The sequence below is a fragment of the Vanellus vanellus genome, assembly GCF_965231255.1.
Source record: "Vanellus vanellus genome assembly, chromosome: 6".
NCBI lineage: Eukaryota > Metazoa > Chordata > Aves > Charadriiformes > Charadriidae > Vanellus > Vanellus vanellus.
In genome coordinates, this window is record NC_138911.1 from 45,473,117 (window position 1) to 45,496,354 (window position 23,238).

The window sequence follows — 23,238 nt, forward strand, 5'->3', positions numbered from 1 at the left end:
ATCGAGATAAGCTACATACGTATTTATATACATATGTAAGCTATAAGTATTATTGAGGGAAGCTAACAAAAAGGACATTATCTTATCAGAACAGTAAATTAATTTAGTCTCAGCATTGGATTGGAGCTCAGTCATCAAACTCATGCCAAAATAATCAACCTCTCTAAATTCTGAGATGCCGTCCTGCTCAATTGGTTATAAATCCCAGCTCGGAGTTAGACCAAAGTGAACAGAATCTGTGCTTCAAAGGGGTGAGTATCTGGTGTCTTTTAATGTCTAGCACCTACACAACTTCAAAATACCTTTATTTGGGAGGAAGTGTGGATCGATACTCTGAATCAGCTGTCCCCACGCTCCTTTCCTCAGACTCACTTCTCCGGATCTGCAGGAGGTACTGTCAGTGCATTAGTGAAAGGATGGGGCACAGGCAAACCTTTTACTGCCTGCGTCTGACTTCTGCTGTTGGATGGCAGATCATTTGATACCCAAACCATGACACCGTGCCAGTCCCGCATTTAGCCAAGTGCCTTCTTCCCTCTGGACTTGTGGTCCTCGCTTGGATGTAGAGAGAGGTGGATCCTAGGAAGGAGAAACTCGCTTGGTGGCTTATTCTTTCCAAGGTAACCCACTGCTGCTCCAGGGTACTCCAGGAGACTAGTCCTCCTGGTGTCTTGCTGATCTCAAAAGAAAGTTTTCCTTCTCTTTGATTCTCGTGGTTCACACTGTCTTGCAGCACCTTCAAACAAACCAGATATGAGGTCCCCCTTGGCACCGTTCAGTTTAATTCGAACCAGGTTTGCAACAGAGCAGCACTGCTGCACATGAACATAAACAGTCTCATGCAAGCTAAGTGTTCAGAAATATTCTTTATTTTCTGCAGCGTGGAACCTGATGGCTTTTGGCTCTCCTCTCACCTCAAAATGTTAAAATGCATAAGAATAAGGTGGTTTGTTCTTATTTGGGTCAAATGTCTTGAAAAATTCCAGCATTTTATGGAAAATTTAATATAAAATTCCTACAGAAACAATGGGAAAAACACTAGCACAAAGGTCAGTCGTTCAACATTTATTCATCAGCAAAATAAAAATACATCTGGGCTAATGATAAATTTCACATTTGCCATTTCTGCTACTAACCTAAAATGAGATAAATGTTCTTATTTTTCTTGCAAACAAGATAATTACAGTAACCCTCTTACTCCTGAGCAAGGCAATCGATCAGGCAGCTTCTCTTCTGAAACCCAGATATTGATAGAGAATAGTTACTTAAAAGCTCTTCAAGATGAAATATGTTCAAAATGATACAAAAAGCCTGTGCACCTCTGTACACTCTTCTGCTAACTGGCTTCTCACGCACATTAAGTTAAGCACGTGTATCAGTAATTTGTGCACCGTGTACCGCATTTCAGCTGGAAGTGTAGCATTTCGATCCTGAGGTCTCATTTAAGCTTAAAATAAGGCCTGGTTTGCCGATGATTGGGAGCTATGTTACTTATGCAGGCAGCACCTGAAAAATATCGTTCTTTGAACTTCAAAACTGGGAAGCTGAGCTGGTTATTGTAACCATGCGCTAAGGATATTTGTGGCAGTTTTTGAAACTGTTTACCAAGATCTTGACCTAAAATTCAGCGATGCCACTACCAGCCTTCTCGTTGGTCTGGGAGAGTTCTCATTTCAGCCTCTGCAGAGTAGGTGCCAACATACACATGTGCAAACATGGGCATATATACATACATAGTAGTTATGACCTGGATTTTAAAGCAACATTTCATCCAGCTGCTGTTGTTGGCATCACAGCTTTGTGTTAATTCACACAAAGCCTGTGTATCTGGAAAAAAAAATGACTTCTGGAGCCATACTCAATAGAAAGAGCTTATTTTTGATGACCACTCCCTCCGTATGTTACAGAAGAAATTATCTTCGGTAAGCAAAAGAACTGGAAGTATTTCAGAAAACTCAGACCTAAGAAACCCTCCCTCCATATGTTCATACTCCTTGGGCTCAGAGCAGTCCTCTTGGTCTGTCATATTATCTCATGCCACAGAGGTACCCAATTTAAATGAAGACATTGGAGAACGAGCAGGTCACTTTTAAAAAAGTCACTGATAACAGATAGTGTTGTGAATATATTCAGACGCAGCTTCAGCTGCAAATGTACTTGCGAGGTAGGCATCTGTGGCTGGACACGTGGTCTGGGGATGTTAGTGCTGAACAATGGCTCTCCAAATTGGAGAAGAACAGATGAAGATTCAGAATATCTTGGTATTTTAGATCAAACACTCTTCCTCCTGAAATGGCCTGAGTTATGTCCAAAGAGGAAAGCAGTGGAAAGGGTATCCCAGAAAGAACAAGCCACGTCTCCGTTCCACACCTGAGCATGGTTCTCATCCAGGCAACACAAATGACTGCTTCACTTGATGGCTGACAGCATTTTATGCTGGCGTAGGCATCAGCAGCTGCATCCTTGCCACTACTTAGGTAATAGTCAGAAGGAGGAATATCTTACCCTTTTCCTTGAAATCTGGAGCCTTTCTAAAACACTTCAACCTGCTGGAAGTCCACATTGCTTTTCAGAAATGGTAGAGTTGCCTCCCATGGACAAATGATTTGCTGAGACCTTCCCCTCTTCTTTGGATTCCCAAGAGCCAGACGATTCCAAAGCCAAAAATTCTGAGATAAAAAGCAAATTAAATTCAAACGGGTTACCCTCTCTTTGATCTCAGCAATAATTTCCATTCTGTCAAGTTATTTAGAAAGCTTGTGTGTAGTTTCTGTTGGGAATACTTGCACTTCTACTGCTGTACAACAGACCACGGGTATTATATACTTCTCTTTGAGTACTGGTGACTTTTCCAAATTTTTTTCTCCAGCATCCACAGACTTGGTATGGAAAGGTGATGGCCTAAATTTAATGAAATTCTGGATGTCCGAGAGACCTGTATTCAAATACAACTAAATTATCATGAACATATACCAGTAACCAGTCTCCAGCTGAGGTGACATCAGTTGAAGTCAAAATATGCTGCTATAGGGTGGATTGCTCTGAAGAACTACCTCTTGAGTGGGGGATCCTACACTATCCTGATCCATCAATCTGATGGGACAGTCCTAGTGAGGGTACTTACCACTGCTTCAAGGATCATATCTGTTGCTGCCTACCCAGAGCTTTACAGCGGTGTAAAATTTCCCGCTACTAGAACTAACCCACTAAGCCCGGACTCAGCGATTTCCTTATAGACAAGAAGAAGCTCTTGGCTCAGTTGAGTGGAGCTTCTGGCTTCTAGTAATGACTTGGGAATTTGGGCAAATACTCAGTATCAAAAAGCTTAGTTTTCCTAAAGTTTAGGCCTTGAAAGAGTTATGGTCCCCATGAAACATTCCTTCTCTGGGAAGGCACTTAGCATCACTGTCATCATTTCTATAGCAAGAGAGAGAGCTCTAAAGGTTCAGTGAGTTAAGACCCAGAGAATGCACATTTCCTATCTGGATCTACCTCAGACATCTTGTTAAACACAAGCAACCACTTAATCTACCGGGGTCCTAGTGCTCCGTCTGTAAACTGATGATAACGTTAAGTGATGTCATAGAAAATGTATATGGTTAAATGTATCCCTCTTTATGAGACTCTCATGTACTATTGATGGAACCTGTGTCAACACAGAAAAGAGGAAGAAATTCACTACTAGGTAGCCCAGTGCTATACCTAATGCTTAATATCGTTGCACCAGCGTGTAGTCTTTGTGTTTATGCTAGAAGGCAACAACCTTGTGATAGTCAAGATGAGAAATGGCCGAGGTTTAGCCAATTTCAACAGGGGATCTAGAGAGAAAAAGAGGAAACTACCTGTCTGGGCCCCTCCATGTAACTCCTCTCCCAGGTTCTAAATGATAAATGCCATAATAAAAGTTGTTGGGGTGTTATCCTCTCAAATACAACTTAAATTATGGATGCCTTCTGCTGAAAGAGACAGACACAGGAGAGGTTCTGAGCAGGTGAGCAAAATGTATTTGGGTCCATTTGGCCTCCGTACCATGAATCATCAACAAGTGTGGGTGTCTTTAGGGCAGAAAGAAGAAACAACAAATGGGAGAAGGGTATGAAATAATGATTGCCAGAGAGGCCAGTCAGCTTTACCCAACTCCATGAAATTTAAACGAGAGAGCTTAGAAAATGAAACCCTAGTACATTTCAAAGGGATAAAGGGCAGCGTATAAGTTAGCTGTGGAATGCAATAACAGGATAGCGAAGCAAGTTGTTTAGTCAGGTTTCTAAAATCCACTGTCAGCAATATGCAGATGAGACACCTCTAACTATTTTTCATCCCTTCTGATCACACCAAGAATGTGAGGACGGTACAGCGCTTTCAGAGGAGCCACAGACAGAAACAAGGCCAAAGTAAGGCAGAGGGATGATGCCACTGGGTGAAGGGAAGTGTCCGAGAAGGCTGTGATTGCGACGCAGCTTCCTTTGGCTGAAGAGCCCCAGTGGTCAGGTCAGACTGTGGTTTAAGATGATTTTTGGGATTCTTCACCAAACTTCCACATGGGCACCCCTGAAGAGCTGTCTGCAATTTTGCCAGGAGGTCCCATTCCTTCCACTTCAGTTATCCAAGCCTTCCTCTCCTGTAGCAGTGCAATGTACCTTGGTATGGAGCTTGTGGCTCCTAGGACAGACCAGCTATTACGGTGTGCTGTAGTCACTCTACTCACGGGCATGGCTTACTTTTAATTCAGCCTCGCTGCTGCTTTCTGTACTGGCTTACCACTGAATCCTGAACCAAGCTTAATAATCAGTTGTTACATCCAAGACGTACCGTGTCTGGGACGAGAATTCCAGAAGATGAGATGGAGTCTAAGGGTGGTGAGCGCTCCCACAGCAACGAACCTTGGCCATCCCTTTGTGACCTTTAAGGTACATTTCTTCAGCCGCATTCCTGCCTGACATAATTAGATAGCAGCAAGGTATATAGTTTGAAAAAGCCTCCTCTGCCCCTCTTCTTGGCATTGCCAGGAACATCCCAGACCTGTCAGTGCTCCACTGCAGCTGCCTGTCCCCCAGGAGAAGAGTGGCCGCAAGGCCAGACCTCTGGCAGGTGTCAGTCATGTTCAGGTAACCTGCCTTGTGCTTGAGGAATATGGTGAAGCTGGTTTTATGGCCAGGGCCCTGGCTCTAGGGCTCGAAAAGCTGGATTCAGCTCTTAGATTTTCAATGTGACCCTGGTTATGTCATTTAGCCTCTCTCTATGCAGGGATCCCGCCTGCTCCAGAAGGGCGAGATAAGGATATATTTGTAAATCCAGAGGACGTGCCCAAATTCTCTGGTGAGGGAGATTGTATAAGATATTAGGTAAGCGTCTCTCTTGCTGTTTCATGATTTGCATGCAGTAAAGAGCAGCTGAGAAAAGTCTTATTGAAAAAAAATCCCTGTTTTCAATCAGTAGTTGTATTCTCTGATGTAAATATGAAGTGACTAACGAAGCCTTGCAATGACCTGCCCTACAGCGAGCATGGGTGTTTGCAGCCTGCCAGCAGCCGCTGTGGGCTCCTCTTGGGGTGATGGAGCTATGGCACCCCTCTGCTGCCACGGACCCCTGCTGGGGCCACAGGCACGGTGGGGACTGCTGGCTGAGCCTACGGGGAGATGCAGCCTTGGGAGTCCTCACCTCATCCACGTCCCCCTGCCCTCCTACCTATGTGGTTGAACATTTTCTCCCTGAGTCCCCACCTTGTCACCAACCTCCAAAACCCCTCTCCACCTGGACCATGTCTTTATCACCGCGGGGAGCACTCCTGCCCCACAGCATCCTTCCCGCCCCACAGCATCCCTCCCACCACATCCCCTCCGGGGGTGTTTGTCCTCCCTGGGCGCCTGTGGCCATGGTCCCACAGCATCCCGGCTCCCACTGGGCGGCCTCGCTTGTCCCCGTCCCCGGGGCCGCCCAGGTGAGCAGGCGCCAGAGGGGGGCTGCACATCACCTGACCCCCTCCAGCCGATTCCCTCAGACAGGACGTCAAGTTAATGAGCCCTCAGGCCTGTAATTAGCTGTCAATTACCTCAAATTAATCAACTCCTCGCCTAATTAAGCATAATCGGCAGGTGGGCAGAAAACGGGCCATTGTGCGGGAGCCATGAGAAAAGCATGGCTGGCAAACTTGGTTAGGATCAGCGGCGCATTCCCGGACGCCGCGCCACCGACACCCGGGCGCCCGCCCCGCTCGCGGGCGCCCCGTCCCCCACCACCCCCATCCCCAGGCCCACCGCTATGGGGCAGGGACGGGGGGGACCCTCCGGGGTGAGGACTGAGGGCTTCCCTGCCCCAAGGCAGCCTGGGGCAGCCCCCGGGTGCCGCCGCTTGGGGGGCCCAGCCTGCGAAAAAGTCGTGGCGTGGGTTTAGGGTGGGGTTTCTTCTTGCTTAATATTGGCGCTGCCGTGCCTTAATGTATGATCTCGTGCCCTCCCTGTTTTCTCCCCCTGGTTTGCCATGTGTTCTGCACCCGCATGCTTTTGAGGTCTCTCTGAGAAGGGGGGACGGAAACGCACCCCGTGTTCGCTGACCCAGGCACACCTGGCTTATAACCACACCTACTTAATGGCGTGAAGATACACGTAGATGAAAAATGGATTTTCAACAGATATTAATTACTACCTATAAAAATGAGTCATGCTGTGCTAATTTTCATGTGGAATTAACACAACACCAAAATTCCCAATTCCCTACCACCACCCTCATCCTCCATTTGGCAGAGGGGAGGAGACGTTCTGCACTGGGGCTGGGGCGGGAGCGGGGTTCCTGCCAACTTTGAGATGTCACAGGGCGCAGAGCACAGGGCAAAACTGATCTCTGCTGCGCCGGGGGCCACATCCTGCACCCTGCGCACAGGCTCCCGGCAAGTGCCGGCTTTACCGAAACATGAGCAGAGTGTAGTATCTTTCTGAGCCACAGAGCAGAAGGGCTGAGGGAAATGCAATTTCACGGTAAAAGTATTGCGCACAATATTAAAGTGAAAGGTTTTGATTATGCCTAGAAAGTCCTTTTTTTTTTTTTTCTTTTTTTTTCTATGTAGCCAGATTATCACCCAGCGCGCTGGATTTACACTGCATTAGCGATCGTCAAGATTAGAGCTGAATCCCCGGATAACAAACAGGAACACAAGACGTCAATTTATGACATAATAGCAATAGTAATGCAACAATAATCATAGTAGAGAGAAGAAGGATGCGGTGGAGGGCGAGTCAGATCTCCCGGCTCTGAAGAGAGAAGTGCAGTGGAGTGGCCTTCATTAAAAATCCCTCTGTTGTGTCCAGAAGGATAATTTTATACTTTATTCCTGACAGAGTGGAAAACCCACGGCTCAGCACAGGTCTGGCAGAGTTGGTGCATGAAACAACCAGCATCTAGAGGGGCAAGTTAGGAGAACGCAACCTGCCCCCTTGACCCCGCTAAGTGTCTATGCAGGTCCCAAAAGCCCCCTGGACCTCTCAAGAGGAGGTGCACATCAGACGTGGCATTTCCGTGCCTGCAGTTATTTGGAGCACGAGCCCCAGAAGAGAGGCTGCAGGCAGCCCCTGCCCCTGCAAAGGTTGTCATCGGGTGACGAGAGAGGGGCTGCGGCACTGCCATCCGTGCCTGGGGAACGAGCCAGATCCTGGCAGCTGGCCTGGCGCCGGGGGATTAGAGACGCCCCCACCTTCCCGGCTCACGCGGTGGCACACACTGCAGCCGGGCCCACAAGGGCCCTCTTTTTTTTTTTTCTGCCTGCCCTGTTGTCAGTAAAGTGCTTATTACTGCAGCAAGAGATTTGGACAGAGACCCCTCTGCACACATAGTGCAGGAGCCCATGAGGTGCTGTGGGACTCAGTGTCCCCTCTGTCCCCTTGGCAAAGCCACCACTTCCCAGAGATTCCCCTGCATCTGCCATCTCAGGGTGAATCTCTAGACCGTCCTGGGGGGACAGCTCTTTTTCTGAGAATCAGGAACCACCCCAGTATCCCCACGTTCCTCAGTGTATGAGTCTTTCTTCCAGCCCCCTCCTCCATCGTGAGTCTTCCTTTGGCTGAAGCGCTGGCCCTGCTCTTTAGGGTCACATTCCTGAGGACCAGCTTGGGAAGGATACTCTGTGTAACGGTGTCGTCGCGGATGGTGACGTGAGCTGCGGGCGAGCAGTGCTCTCCTGCAGCTCCCTGTTTATTTACGGGCATGCTGCAGATGCACATTGATTTCAGTGGCTCATTCCCATTTAGAGCTGGAGCGCTCAAATGACTTACATCAAGGTTGACTAAGCATTTCTATTATCAGCCTCCTTCTTAATCGCTCATAACTCTTTCAGTCTGGGAGTGTGAAGTTCTCCAGATCTGATCGCCATCCGAGGAAGCGGCAGTTGCTTTGACTCTGCTGTGTTTGACCAAAAAGGGCTCAGGTGTTCATGAGGGTAAAGTGCCCAAGCCACAAGGCCCTTATCCCATTATAAACCAAAACTCTATCTTTGTGGAAATAAATAAAAAAAAAAAATAGAACCCAACAGAGAAGCAGGCGGTGGAAATCTGTTAGGGCTAGACTGATGGAGCAGCTTTCAATGATCCACTGAAAATCAATTGCAACAGGGCTGAGTTGTTACAGGTCAAAAAATCGTGCTGAGGGAGGCAGTGTTGTTGCTGGTGGGGTGCTGCTGCTGCTGCTGCTGCTGCTGCCACTGCCTGGAGACCTCCCTGATGATGGGACTGCTCGGTGGACGAGCGTGCAAGGTGCTGCATGGCCAAGCGCTGCCTTGCTGGGGAAACCAAGGGCCTGCCTGGGACCGCACGTGGCCACCTCTCAAAGGAGCATCCCTAGACCCTGGCTGCTGGCTGGGGAGGTACCTCCTGGAGAGGAGGAGGAAGGGTACAGGGGCAGTGCTGGAGCAGATCAGAGGCATCCAGTGGCTATTCAGGTACGAGACAGAAAAAGAAAGATATTTGTTCCTGTCCCTGACATTGTTTGAGCCTTACTGGCAGTTGCCTGTGTACCAGGCTCTGCTCTCCTGCAGGTAGTGCCCCAGCTGGGAAAATGTTCTTCTCCCCCTTGGCACTGTCATAACAAACACACAAAAAAAGCTGGGTAAGCAGTGAAAGCTATAACTATTTCGTTAATTGTTTTGGCCAAGAAGTTATTAGAAACAACAGTAGGGAATTCACAACAACCTGCCTGTCTGTCTGTCTGTACACAATATGGGTGTTTGTAAGGATTGTGGCCACCACCTCGTTTACTTTGCACGATGCCATAACATTGAGGCTGGCCGTGTTTTGGTTTGGTCGTTCCTTGCTGCGTTGCCCTGGCAAGGAGCAGAAGAGGTTTGAGGGGAAGGCATTGCCACTCTAACCAGTCCACCCTACAACGGCTGTAAGCTTCTCTGGACTTGACAGCTAACTGGAGCAAGGTAGAGAGCGAGCTCTTCCTGACCAACCCTCTGTGCGGCTCTACCCCAAGATTATAAAAATAAAGCACTCAGGTTAGCAAGTACTTACAACATGCATCATGGTTCTCCTACACCTGTTTATCACAATGCAATCTGCAATCACGTACCTGCAGGGCTGCAGACTCTCCCGGATCACACGTGAAACTAACTTCAGCGATAACTGGGTAACCTCACTGAAAACAATGGCCAGCCCCCCCAGGCCAGGGGGTTTGGGCTAGACGAGAGCGGGCTGCCTGTCCTGAGCTCCAGCTGGCCCTGGGCCCCATGGAAAGGTGCCCAGCAGCCTGTCAACATCCGGCCCTTAAGAAAACCGGGAAAGAAGATCACAAATTTCATAACCGTTCAGTGTCATGTGGTAGCACCTGGTGAAGAGCATCATCCCAGCACTGAGGGTACGCACACGCGCGCGTGCAAGTCTGCTTGGCAAAGTGCAAGTGTGCAGTGTTCCTGGGCAGGAGCCACCCTGGGTCCAGGAGCAGCAGTGCTCAAGCCAGGAGCCTTGAGGGTGACCGAGACGTGAGACTGGATGTGGAGATGCTCCAGCCCAGCTCCATGCTGCCAGGCTGGAGCCGGCTGCCAGCCAGAGCAAACCCGCATCTGTCCCTGCTTGTCTGTGTAGACACACACTTAATAACCATTACTGCTTCCCAGAGCAAGTTTGTAGGCTTCATTATATTTTTACTTGTCTAGCGGGGGATACAGCAGGCGCTCTGATAAATGAAGATAGGGGGTTGCTTGCTTTGCAGGGGATTTATGTAACAGTGTCTCTCTCAGCCCCGGAAATCCTTCGTGTCGTTTCTCACGGTGGCATCCCTAGCCAGCTGCAGATAGGATGCACCAAACCCGGGGAGCCCACGGATGAGTGCACCATCACTGTCCCTGCACTCTCACCAGCACAAAGCTGCCTCCAAGCAGGCTCTGGCCGGCCCTGGGCAACTAAAACCCCAGACCCAGAGAGCCAGAACAGCCCAGGCAGCAGCGGTGGTTGGTGCTGTGCCACCTTGAAGGTGCTGAGGGCACCAGCAGCATTCACCCGGGGCCGCGACAGTTACCCATCTGAACCTGAGTGCTGCTGAAAGACAGAGACACCGTGCCAGTTTGTTCCCAGTGTTGCTCCAGTGACCTGAGCTACCTTCACAAGCAGGGCAGCTCCCAGAGACCCTTGCATGAGGAGCCCTCAGTGTGTCACTGTCCATGCCCATATGAGTGTGGCTGCTGCAGGATCCCTGCGTGTCCCAGTCCCTCACCCACCGTGGATGCTGAAGGCTGCAGGGTCTGTTGGTGGGGTCGTGACGCTGGATGGGGACACCACTGCTAAGGGGACAGAGGGCACAGACAGCCCTGGGCTAGAAGCCGCGCACGTGAAGGCAGCAGCCGGTGCGGGGCGCGCTGCCCGGCATCTCGAGGCTGTGGCGGGGAGCGAGCAGGGACCATATGGAAGGTGCCGCCAAACGAGGCCGTTGAAGCAAAAGCTGCAAATGAGTTTAGTAGACAGCCAGACATTTCGAGGAGGGGGGAAGCGGGAGCAGAGGAGAGCAGGAGAAAGGGAGAGCCGGGTGTGGTGGCCGAGAGGGACCCGCCAGGGCACACAGGCATGGTGGGCAGTGCTGCCTTTCCCCCCACCCCACAACTTCTCCCGGTATCCTAACTTTAAGACCCCTCAAAGGGAAGAGGGAACCAAGGTGTCGTGGCCCCTTCTTTGTTTTTAATTACTTCCCATTTTAATCTTGATTTGCACGTCGATCTCTCAGAACTGGGCCAGGGACTCTACAAAGCCCTCGTCAGCAACTCCCCCAATAATAAACAGGAAAAGGCTTAAGGGGCAAATCACTTGCATGTTAATGAGACTGTTTGCTGGAGTCAAGAGAGAAAACAGCAAACAAACAAATGGACTGAATTCCAGCGGCAGCTGTTTGCTCCTTAATCTCGGCTCGTCAGAGCTGCCCTTTGATGGGACACAATCTACACAAACGATTGTGCTAAATCTTCTAATCTACGTCCTCATTATTACATCCCTTCTTACGCATGTAAATCAGGGACAAACTCATTTTAATATGTAGATAGATTATGGAAGGGAAGGGGAGGGGATTGGAGGGGAAAGGAGCTGCTGGTGGTGTCTGCGCCTGCCGGTTTGGAGGGGTGTTAATGAGGAGCGCAGGGAGGGGAGCTGTCTGCACAGACCCCCGGGGTGCCAGGAGGAGGAAGAGGAGGACCTGTTGTCAGGGCAAAAAGTGGGGTATAAAGGGACAAGGACATTGGCGCTGGGATGCTGGAGAAGAGATAGGCATGGGGCAGCATTGGCAAGGCGATGTGATGGGGCGCTAAGGAGGACCTCACCCTGGCATCCCTTAAGCCCATGCAGTCAGCCCCCGCCTTTGTCGAGGCGGGATGCTGGAGGAGGGCTTGGTGGTATACAAGAGCGCGTGGTGGTGGCATAGTGAGAGGTGACAAGGTCGCACTGCACGGGCATACTGGGACCCTGGCATTGTCCCTGGATGCCTTGCAATGCAGGGGCTCCTTGCAGCACAGCACCATGGTCTCCCACCCCTCCTCAACCCACTCACTTCCAGCACTGTTGGTCTGAGGATCAGATCAACCATCTTCACCCAGGCTGGAGTAGCAGGCTAGCACCGCAGGCTGCGGAGTCCAAGGATGGAGCCTACACTGCCTCAAACAAATGTCGTTAGAACTATGGTTATGCTCTTTAATGATGTTAGAGCTATGGTTATGGTCTTTAATGATGTTCAAAACAGTTGCTTTACAACAAACACAGCTGTGGGAAAAAGAGCTCTCCTGCCTTTCCCTGCCTCTGGCATCTCCTAATCCAATTGCCAACCTGCAACCTCTGCCTTAACCTTCTTCTTCCACTGGAATAAGGTGGGAGGACAGCACGGTCGTGCAGCACCAGCCTTATTTATCTGAGTCACCTCATCCTCGTCTGCTCCAGGAGTGGCAGCCTTCTGGGAAAATAGGAAAAAATATTTTGAAAACAACCTGGCCAGTTCACAAATTCCTCATTGACCTTCCAGGATGCAGAAGATAAGCAGTATGTTGGAGCACAGAAGGTGAGTATAGAAGAACAGCAGAGGCATGTAGGAACATAATCAAAAAGGCCAAGCATAAAATAAGTTTGCAAGTAGCGGGATAATCAAAGGGAACAAGAAATCATTCTGTAAATTCATTAGTAGCAAGAGGAAGACTAAGCAAAATATTGGATCACTGCTCAACAGGGAGTGACAATTATTGACAGAGGATAATATTAGAGAAACTAATAACAGTGATAAAGAGGTAAGATCTTGGCACAGAATAAGGAAAGAGTATGGCAGAAGTAGCGTTATTGAGTTAGATGCATTCAGATTTATTGGGTGTAATGAGCTTCATTGTAGGTACTTAGAGATTTGGCTACAGCAGTCCAGAGTCAGTAGTGGCTGTCTTCCAGAACCAGTAGAGATGTGGTGGAGTACAGGAAAATCACAGGCATTGCTCTTTAAAACGTGAAGGAAAGGGAGATAGGTAATTATGGACCAATCAGCTTAATTCCCATTCCCATTAGAATTCTGGAATAAATCACCAAGTTATCTCTACATATCAAAGGCAAAATGAGACAATCAATTGCATTCAGTGTGGATTTATCAAGGATCCGTCCCTTCCAGTCACTCTAATTTATTGCAAGGCAACAGGTCATGTAGATAAGGAAGGAACAGAAGATGTGTATCTTTACTTCAGTAAAATGTTTAGGCTCCATTTCAAAAGCTATCCTTATGAGAAAACTAGGGAAATATAAATTAGCAGAAACAACTATTAGATAGATAAAAAAATAGTTGAAAAACTGTGCTCAGTGAACAGCCCTTAGTGGTTTACTATCAAAATAAAGGACATATTGAGAATAGCTCCACAAAGATCTGTTCTGGGTCTGGTTCTGCTCGCTGATTTAATTAACAACATGGATGACAGAAGAGAGAGTGGGCACATCAGGAAGACACAGACCTGGAAGGCACTTAAAGTACACTGGAGGACAGGCTTAGCATTCAAAATCATCTTGGCAAATTGGGAAAGTGGTTGAAAAAATATAGATGAAAGTCAGTAAGAAGCCATGCAAAGAATGTTGGTGATGCAGAAAAAATGAAATGCATAAACAGGGGTTGGAAAACAACTTGTTAGGCAGCAATTCTTCAAAAAAAGCACTAGGGGTTAGAATGGATTACAAACCCTGTCAAAAATAGTATGCTGTTGCAAAAAAGCAAACCTCCTACTGTAAGGAATAAATAACACTACAGCTGTCGAGACCTCTGGAAATCCTCTTTCCTTCTAATCAGTAGCGGTGAGACTTTAGTTGGTGTTTTGAGCCCAGTTTTGGCATTGCCTTTCAATATGGACCCATTGGAGGGTGTCTGAAGGAGGGCAATGAGAATGATCACAGATCTGAGACGTGTCCTGCAAGGAAAAACTGAAAGAAGTGGTGTTGTATAACTTGAAGAGGGAATACTGAGAGAGGATACAAGAGAATCCCCAGGCACAAAAGTTATAAAGAGAGAGGGAGAAACCTGTCCTCTCTGCCCATGGCAGGCAGGTAAATCCACAGCAAATTGTAGTGAGAAAGGCCTGTGTTAGACATTTGGAGCAAAATTAAGAAAAAGGGTGGTGGAGAGGAGAGGGATAGAGACTGCAAGGGAGACACTGGAAGAGATTACTTACGTGCTTGTCCGTCTGTCAAGAATGAGACAGGTATAGCAAATCACACCATGAGGCAGAGAGGAGGAAAAGACGGCCTCTCCAGGTCCCTTCCAGTCCTAGTTTTCTAGGAGTCCATCTCCTCACCTCTCTTCATTTCATCCACCATCTAACCTTCAGCAGTATTGGAGGTGGAAGTACACAGAGAGGGATGAGGCATGAGGAAGTGCCACTGGTTCACTGAACACATCACTGCTCGCCTCACTCACACCTCAGCGTACACTTACTAACCAGGAATGACAGGATGGAGACCTGAGAGATGACGGAGACCTGAGAGATGATGGTGACCTAAGAGATGACTGAGCCCTTGAGATGGACGAAGTGTTGGCCCCTACCATCTTCTGGGATCTAGCTAAAAGAAAAGGGCAGTGGCATACCGCCCAGATCACTGCCATGCCAGCCCATGACTGACTAAGCATTGCTGCTGGAGTTAAAACAGTGATGTGAGCATCTGCCTCCCCATCACCACGAGATAACCGACCTGACTGCTCCTCCCTGCTAGGAAATCTAAATCGAGCGATGGCTTGAAGACTTACTATAAACTGTCTATATACCTTAATAGAAGTATCTATTTCTGCAACATTTCCTTGGGGAAATCTTGGGAGGTTGGAAATGTATCAGGCTGGAATGAGTATCCACCTCAAGTAATGGAGGTTCAAGGAAAGGTTGGAAATTGTTTCCTTGCCCCTTTCTTTCTATTCCTAGCTATTTTCAGTCTGTATGTTTGTTCACCCTCTGTCACCTTCTTTCCTTGGCCCCATCCATTGCTGTTCATAGCATAAAATCATAGAATCATTTATGTTGGAAAAGACCTTAAGATCATTGAGTCCAACCGTTAGCCTAACACTGCCAAATCTACCACTAAAACATATCCCTAAGCACCACATCTACAGGTCTTTTAAATACCTCCAGGGACGGTGACTCCACCACTACCCTGGATCAAACATCTTCCAATGTTTGATAACCCTTTCAGTCAAGAAGATTTTCCTAATATCCAACCTAAACTTCCCCTGGGGTGACTTGAGGCTGTTTCCTTTTGTCCTATCACTTTTCACTTGGGCGAAGAGACCAACAGCCACCTTTCTACAACCTTCTTTCAGGTAGGAGAGTGACAAGGTCTCCCCTCAGCCTCCTTTTCTGCAGGCTCAACAACCCCAGTTCTCTCAGCTGTTCTTCACAGAACTTGTTCTCTAGACCCTTCATTACCAGCTTCGTTGCCCTTCTCTGGACACAGTCCAGCACCTCAATGTCTTGCTTGTAGTGAGGGGCCCAAAACTGAACACAGTATTCGAGGTGGGGCCTCACCAGTCTCAAGTACAGGGGGACGATCACTTCCCTAGTCCTGCTGGCCACACTATTTCTGATACAAGCCAGGATACTTGTGTCACACCCTTGTATCACACTTGATGTTCCACACTCCCTTGTCTGTCTGAGGACCACAAAGCCTTTCACGTTTTCTTTTGAGATGAGAGGCGGACCACAAGAGGATCACGGTCCCTTGGCCAGATGGGCCTTGGACTTAAATTCGGTAGATCTGGGATTAAAGGTGGACATATTCCCAGGCTCCATCTTTTTTCGGGCTGCTTTGAGGAGCTGACTGTTGTGTTCCAGCAGTTGTGCCGATTCTCACGTTGCATTGTCTGCAAAAAAGAGGATATTAGCTCTGGTCTTCCAAGCTCTCTCAGAGTCAATTATGTCTGAGTCTGCATTTTCATCACGGCCCACCTGTTCCTTTGGGAAAACACAGTTGACTAAGTCCATGATGAAGTGAGGGAAACTGGAGATGAAACGGAGGTAAATGTCAAGGAGGTTTGGCTACTGAATAAGTTTGCAAAGGAAATACATTACTCCAAACTGGATGTGTTTAGGACACACAGCAATGCTCCCTTTCTTCAGAAGCTTTTCCACTATAAGAGAAAAGAGGGCTTAATGTTATGAGGTATAATTGAAACAAAATACAAGTGCAATAGTCCCTTCTTAACAGACTATATTAGCAGTTACCAAAATAATTTAATGTTCATAAAGAAGAATGGTTGAGACCCTAAGACATTCGGCAGCCCCCAGTATGCTTAAGGAAGAGCGGTAATGGGAAAGACACAGAGTGTACAGAAGATTACAGGAAAATGTGTCAAAAAGGTTGGGGAGGGGGGTGAGGAGTGGTGGGACAGGATGTGGTACAAGGTGTAGGAGTTTCCTGCAATGCAGGTGCCTTCACCAGGACCCACACATGCCAAGCGTGCAGGATGCAAGGGGTCAGCAACATTGCACAGCTCCTGTGTCTGGCACTGGTGGCTACCACCAGTAAGAGGGCAAGTGTGTGAGGAGGGAAACATCTAATCTATTAAATGTTCCCCATGACAGAGTTCCCACAGTCCTACCAGTTACTCTGGGGAAATGTCCACAGCCTGACGTCATCCATCCCCTCTCAGTGCTCACCTTTATCTTGTGCGTAGGTGATCTGTGATCTGCATTTCACTTAGTGACTACCACTCTTGTTCTTGGTGCTAGCCCAAATCTTTAGTCTTCTTCATCAGACTGTGTACCTTTCTGGTAGCTGAGAGATTACTACTCCCCTCCCTTTAGTTATCACTTAAGCAAGTCAGGTACATCTGTGCATGGCTCAGACAAAAAACACGAGTTCTCAGTCATTTTCTTTCCTCTTCTCTAGACTCTGTTCAGTTTGTCAGTATTTCCTTAAATAAAAAATGCTCAAAAAATGCATGGAAAAACTGAGTCTTAACTCAACATTAGAGCAATATATCATTAATGGGCTGCTCCACAATGTCATGTTTCTGAACATGGAGCTGTCTCAATCCTTTTTAGAGCTTTGTCATATTGCAAATGTACATTGTGATCGCACCAAACTATTATTTCCAGCTGTTCTCACTGTCCATCTGTTTGTCTCTCTGGCATGTTTTTGGCTCTGGGATTTTCCCCCTGTGACAGTTTGCTGAGTTGACTCCCACCTAAGTTCTCTTCGCTGCAGGGTTCTGGTTCTCTCCACCCGATGGGCACAAATTTCTCCAACTCAGTATCATCTACAAATGGCATTAATATGCAACTTGGTCTGCTTTCTCCGTCATTTATGAAGACTTGAAGAAGGGTAGATTTAAACTCTTCTTGCTGGAGAACTTCTCTCCCAGCCTGACGGTTATACCCAGAGCTTATTATTTACAGTCATCTGGCTGCATTCTCATTTTCATTGATAACTCCTATCTGAAAATTCACAATAATTTTCCCAGTGGCAGTTTCGCATTTTGCTAATTAGAACCTCAAGAAAAGACCTGAAAAGGGAATTTTTTAATCAACAAAATAAACCACAGAGCCGAACAAAGCCCAGTGTATTTCTGACACCAGGCAAGAAGGTCACTTGAACCAGTTTCATTTCATTTGGATTGTGTCCTTGGCAATTCAACCTGAATTTATTTTGAGAAACAAATCTTGTGAGTAGTTTTCCCACACGTTGAATGCATCTGTGGTGTTCCCTTCCTTTAACAGTTCCATAATGCTAAGACAATTCAGTATGCACAGCAAAATTCCTCCTGTTATGATAGAGTGATGGAAATTAGATTTTTGCCATAGCAATTGAGTCTAGCAATCTTTCCCCCTTTGGAAGATAAATTTATCTATCATGCTTCTTTCTTCAGCACCTAGCTCTGTGGCATCCAAATGTAGCAGAAAAATAATACAGCCACAGCCCAGAACAAGAACTTCTTTTTAATCTTCGCCCTTGTTGTGAGGCAGAGGGATATGCATTTGTGCTGTTCCATTACTGCAAAAGCAAAACAATACCTTGTCTCCCTTAGAGCGGGATCCATTTTGCCTGACTTTAGATGCCTACACCTCAGTTAGTCATGGGCTACTTTTGTAGTCAACATCAACCTTGCCAATAGAGTCAACGGAGATGCAATAGATGGACAACTATTTCAAGATAAGATGAACCTTGCCCCAGGCTCTATTGAGCGTCCTGACCAGAGCCCTCTGGCTACAATGGGAATGTGGTCAATGTAGAATGCCTACGCTGTAGGTGTTCACGCTGGGTCTGATGAATCCCGTTGCTGCATTGTGTTCTCTCTCAGCATTATTTGACTCCAGATGTTCATTTCCTCATTCTGATCGTTCCCATACAGATGACAATAAGCAGGAATATTGGGGAAGTTTTTTCCTGTTGCTGCTAATGCAATGCTTTAGTCCAGATCCTCTGTGGTCCTCAGCTATTGCCTTTGATCATGAAAGCCCTCTTTGAAGCCTACCTACAAAAGTTTGTCCTGATTCACAAATTCGGGGTTCAGGACAATGAGGTATTAGAGCAGCTCTGTCAAAGAGCACAGAGGCATTTTTGAAGAGTAAGAAAGTCCCCAGGGTTAAAAATAGGCCTGCACAAGGTGCTAGGCTTGGCAGCGGCCGGTGTTCATCCACCCAGCAGCACTGGTGGTAGGTGGCTAGCTGTTGAGAGATTTTAATTTTGCAAGGTAGCAGCCCCTGGTCGCAAGGAAATGACACTCTGTCACTTGTGAAGCCTGGTGTGCCCGTGACTGAGCCAAGCCTGCTGTGTCCCTCGGCCCCGATTCAGGGCACCCATCTCACCTGAGCAGGATGAGCTGGGGGCTCACTCCCCCGGAGAGACCATCATTGCCCAGGGCCTTTCCCCCAGCTGCTTGGCTCCACCTGGGATAACTGAGATGGGGTAGTTCCCACGCTGCTGCCCCAGCCCCACAGACGGGTCAATGCGGCGCTGGGGCATCGCACTGTAAATTGGGGTGGTGAAAAGATCTGGGTTAGAAACAACCTCTTCCTGGGAGGCAAGGGGCGACTTCAGATGCCGATTTGGCCAGTGTCTTCAGCCTTGATAGAAATGGTGTTCGATACAGGTTGGTCCCTCGGGTCAAGTGAGGCAGCTCGGGCTTGATGGCCCCTTGTACACATGTTAATATCCAGCACACAATACCCAAATATCCTCAGCATCCCCCTTCGCACCTGAGTCCTCCCAGGGAGCAAAGGCAGCTTTTGGAGACTCCTCATTAGGTCACTGGCCTCGGGAGCCGAAATCTCCCCTCCCCCACCTCTGTACACAACTGTTCCTCATTTACATAAATTATCTCTATTCAATTATCTGTCCAGATGTCCGAATTGTGCCACCAATGATCTGTGAATGAATTAAAAATGGAATATAATTTAATAATAACTGATTAGAAGGAGATTAGTTGTTATATAAAAAGGAAAAACCAAGAGATAGCTAGTTGCCCTTAATCCGAGCCAATCCACAGTAATTATAGAAATACAGTCTCGCTTGCTCGCCTTCCCCATTCTCTTCTTCTCCCCCCCCCCCCCCCCATTTTCTCTCTTTCTCCTTTTCCCTTTTCTCTCGGTCCTTTCTTTCTCTCTTCTTTCTTTTTCGTTTCTTGGTCTCCGTCCCTCCTGCGCCTTCTCTCCACTTTCTCCTCCTGATTATACATACCTACACCAACAGAGTCAAAGCCCCCTCCGGCTGCTGATACACCCGCGTAGCTGGGGATGTTCTGGCAGGTCTGACCAGCAAAAGCTTTCGGCTGCATTAACGTCCTGTCTTTCAAGCCATGTTAATGATGGTGTCTTTATACTCTCACTTTTCTGCTAAACATTTCTGGAATCGCTGCCTTTTCCCTGCGTTCCTAAGCCAGCCTCTTTTCAGGTTTCCCTCTCTGTGTCTTTCGGAGTTGTGCAGAGTAATTTCTACATTGTGCTGGATGTAATAAAATCATAAGCAGTGCGGAGGCTCTGGCTCCTCCTCTTGCACCAGAAAGAACCAGCAGCAAGTCCCCGAGGCCCCACGGTGCCTCTCCCTGGAGAAGCGTGCCCAGACTTTTCCAGGAAACTTGTCATGGATGTATTTCTTCAGTCATATTTTCTCCTCGCCCGAGCATACAGCCGCAGTACCCCAGACCCAGGCTGAGAGCGCAGCACTTGCCTCGGTGTTGGAGGCAGAAAAAATTGGAGAGAAAAATAGAGCCGCCTGCTACCTGAATGCTCTGTGGGGGTCCCCCACCTTGTCTAACAGAGCTCCCTCCCTCCCTCCTAGCTGTCACCCTGCTATGTCAGCTGGGACTCCTGGTGCAAGCCTCCGTCACCCGCTGTGATTTGCAATGGCATGAAGCTGAGTAACTAAAACCTAGGATTAGTTCGCTTTTACTCCTCTTGTAAATTAGAACAAGGGAAAAAAAAATTGCTGATGTTCATGCTGAGCTGGAGTGGACTGTTTATTTCAGGTAATTTTATAACATGATTTAGAAACCAGCAGTGAACAACATAAGTCAAATTTACCCCCTAGCTCAACGCGGAGCTTGTCAGATGTGGGAAGTGATGATTAGGGATATGACTTAGAGTAACACTCTTTTACAAGAAAAGTGAAGCTGAAAACCCAATTCACTGTCACAGGTTCATCTACCTGTACTAAGGTACCAGATATTTAAAATCTTCAATGTCTTGGCTTACTATGTGAATGCTGTCTTCCCTGACACCCTGTTTCTAAGTTAAAAGCTCCCCCCTTCAGACGTCACCCTTAAGAGCACTGCCCACAGCAGCAGGTCCACCTTTCCCTCTTCTAAGCACTAAGCCACCCTCAATCCATACCCCTTCCCACAAAACTAGTCCATAAATGGCTGTTCCATCTCTCAGGGACAACTGCAGTGATTGGAAAGTCAACTGAACCAGCTCCTGTGTTCCTCCAGCATCAATTTAAATCCACATTCCCAAGATGAGCCTGTATGGAGATCTATCCTGTGTCATTGACATCGGAGAGATCAGATCAGGCTCAGCCTGATTCAGTGCACGGGAATTTAAGGCTGTGAACTTGGCTTTGCTGCAGAGAGGACTGAGTTAACAAGGAGGGGAGAAGGACCACGCATGGCTCAGGCTCCAAAAGTTTCAGGTGCAGCAGTGTTGTGCATGCAAATATTATTCACAAACATCTATTTGAAGTCTCTAATCTAGACTTTCATGCTGTGTTCATTGCCATGGCATCTGAGCATCCTATGAATGTAATTCAGTACAAATAATTTCATATAAATAACACTTTGTATGTTGGTGCTTTTTTTATCTTCTACAAAGAAAACTTTAAGGAGGAGTTTCTTTTAGCAGTATGGTGATCAGTTCCCTGCCTTTTTAATTATTACAGACTTCCTCAGCTTAGGTAAAGACCCTACTGCCAGCTTTATGAGAGCTGCTGCATTTTGGGGTATCCAACCTGGAGCTGTGCAGCTGGAGAGCATAAGCATAACCCTGGTTGGTTCTATCGAGGAGGAGCAGAGATGAAAGACACGGCAGGTCTAAAGCCCAGAGAGAAAACTTAACGTATGATTTACTGGGCTGCAGACCGTTTTGCTGAGGTCACGGATGACATTGTGATGGCAGTTTGGTGGTTATTTTACCCTTTAATGCACCTTTTATTTCTTTAAAATAGAAGGGTATTTCTAGACATCAAGGAATTTAATGTTAGAATTTAGTTAACGTTACAGCTTCATCAACAACGAGCAAATGTTTCGCAAAATAAGTTTTGAGAACGTTAGCATCAAAAAAACCCTCAGCCCCTTAAAAAGTAATAGAAATCTGTAAAGTTTTGATTACCCTGCCATTCATCCCCTTTCATTAGCACAAACATCAATGTGAAGATTTACTTTGTCATTCCAGTAGTATGCAATCTGGGTCAATTATCTTGGTTTTCCTGTGGAAAGCCCCCCCTGCCCTTCAAAAATATTTACGAAGGTTTATTCTAGTGAACTAGTCTGTGTAAGTGCTGGAAGCACAGGGTCCATATTTAATCCCTGTTTAGTCAGCAACTCCAGGATTGACTGTCTGTTCTAAAGGAAGATGATCAAGATCTTGTTAAGGTAACGTGTCTCCTTTACAGGTCACTGCAAGCAAAATACTTCATTAATTGTAATCTCTATACTGTTGCCATATTTTATGATGTTGCCTTGCATCTCACTGCATTTGTGGTTTTCACAAAGGCCTCTAAGAATCAAGAGATTACAAGAAAATTTCAGCTTTTATTAAAAAGTGTCTCCACCCCACCACTGCTGCAAAAGGTTTGACAACACCAACTGGAGCCATTCTAATGCTCAAAAAAAAAAAGAAGCTTAATACATTATTTAAAGCCTTACATAATTTTCAACCTAATATATTTATTTTTTATGGACTTAATTCAAAAACTTCGGTCTCTTGGGCTTATGCACTGAGCATTTTTATATTTTGATAATTAAAATGTTAGAGTTCTGTGGCTAGAAGATGTGTTCAGCAGACTTTGAAGGATATTATTTACATATGATTTGGCTTTGATAGTCTTACCTTTTTGAGTAATATTTTACTCACAAGTAGTTTCATTGGCTTCTATGAGTATTATTCAATATGATAATATGTGGAGAGGCAGCAAATCTGCCCCTTAGGTTAATGTAAGACAAGCCATAGTTACTGAAGGTATATTAATGCTTTATATTTAAAAAATGTGTTTTGTTCTGTTTTATAAATCCATCTCTGAAGCTCACATGAAAGCAGTATACACCTTAGTATTTCTGTTGCAGAGATTCAAAGTTAAAGGGATTACTGAAGTGTTTCTATACCGTTACTTTTCCCAGGTTTACATTTATGTTAGGGGATGTGTGAACTGGAAACATAATCAAACCTTTAACAAACGTTACCATTTCATTCTCCTTTTTCTTGCATTGTTTCCATCAGGGGTTTGGTATCTGCTTGTCTAATGGTTATTAACCTCTGGAGGAACCTCGGTTTGAAGCTGGTTTTGTTGATGTTTGTTTTGGAGGTTTTGGGGAAAGAATGTTCATTTAAAACAAATCTAAGAATATATTGCAATGCCCTGAGTGATGTTTAGCTTTATTTTTCAGCATAGGTTTTGTTAGGAGTCTGAAGACGAAGGGCAGTGCCATGGCATGAGCAGAGGGACCAGGAGCACTGCAGTGCAGTCCTACCCTAACTTCCTCAGAAGACAGTGGCTTCTAGCACGCCAAAGACAGGTGACTTTTCCAGGTGATTCCATGTGCAGGACCTTCTCCAGCTGATACTCC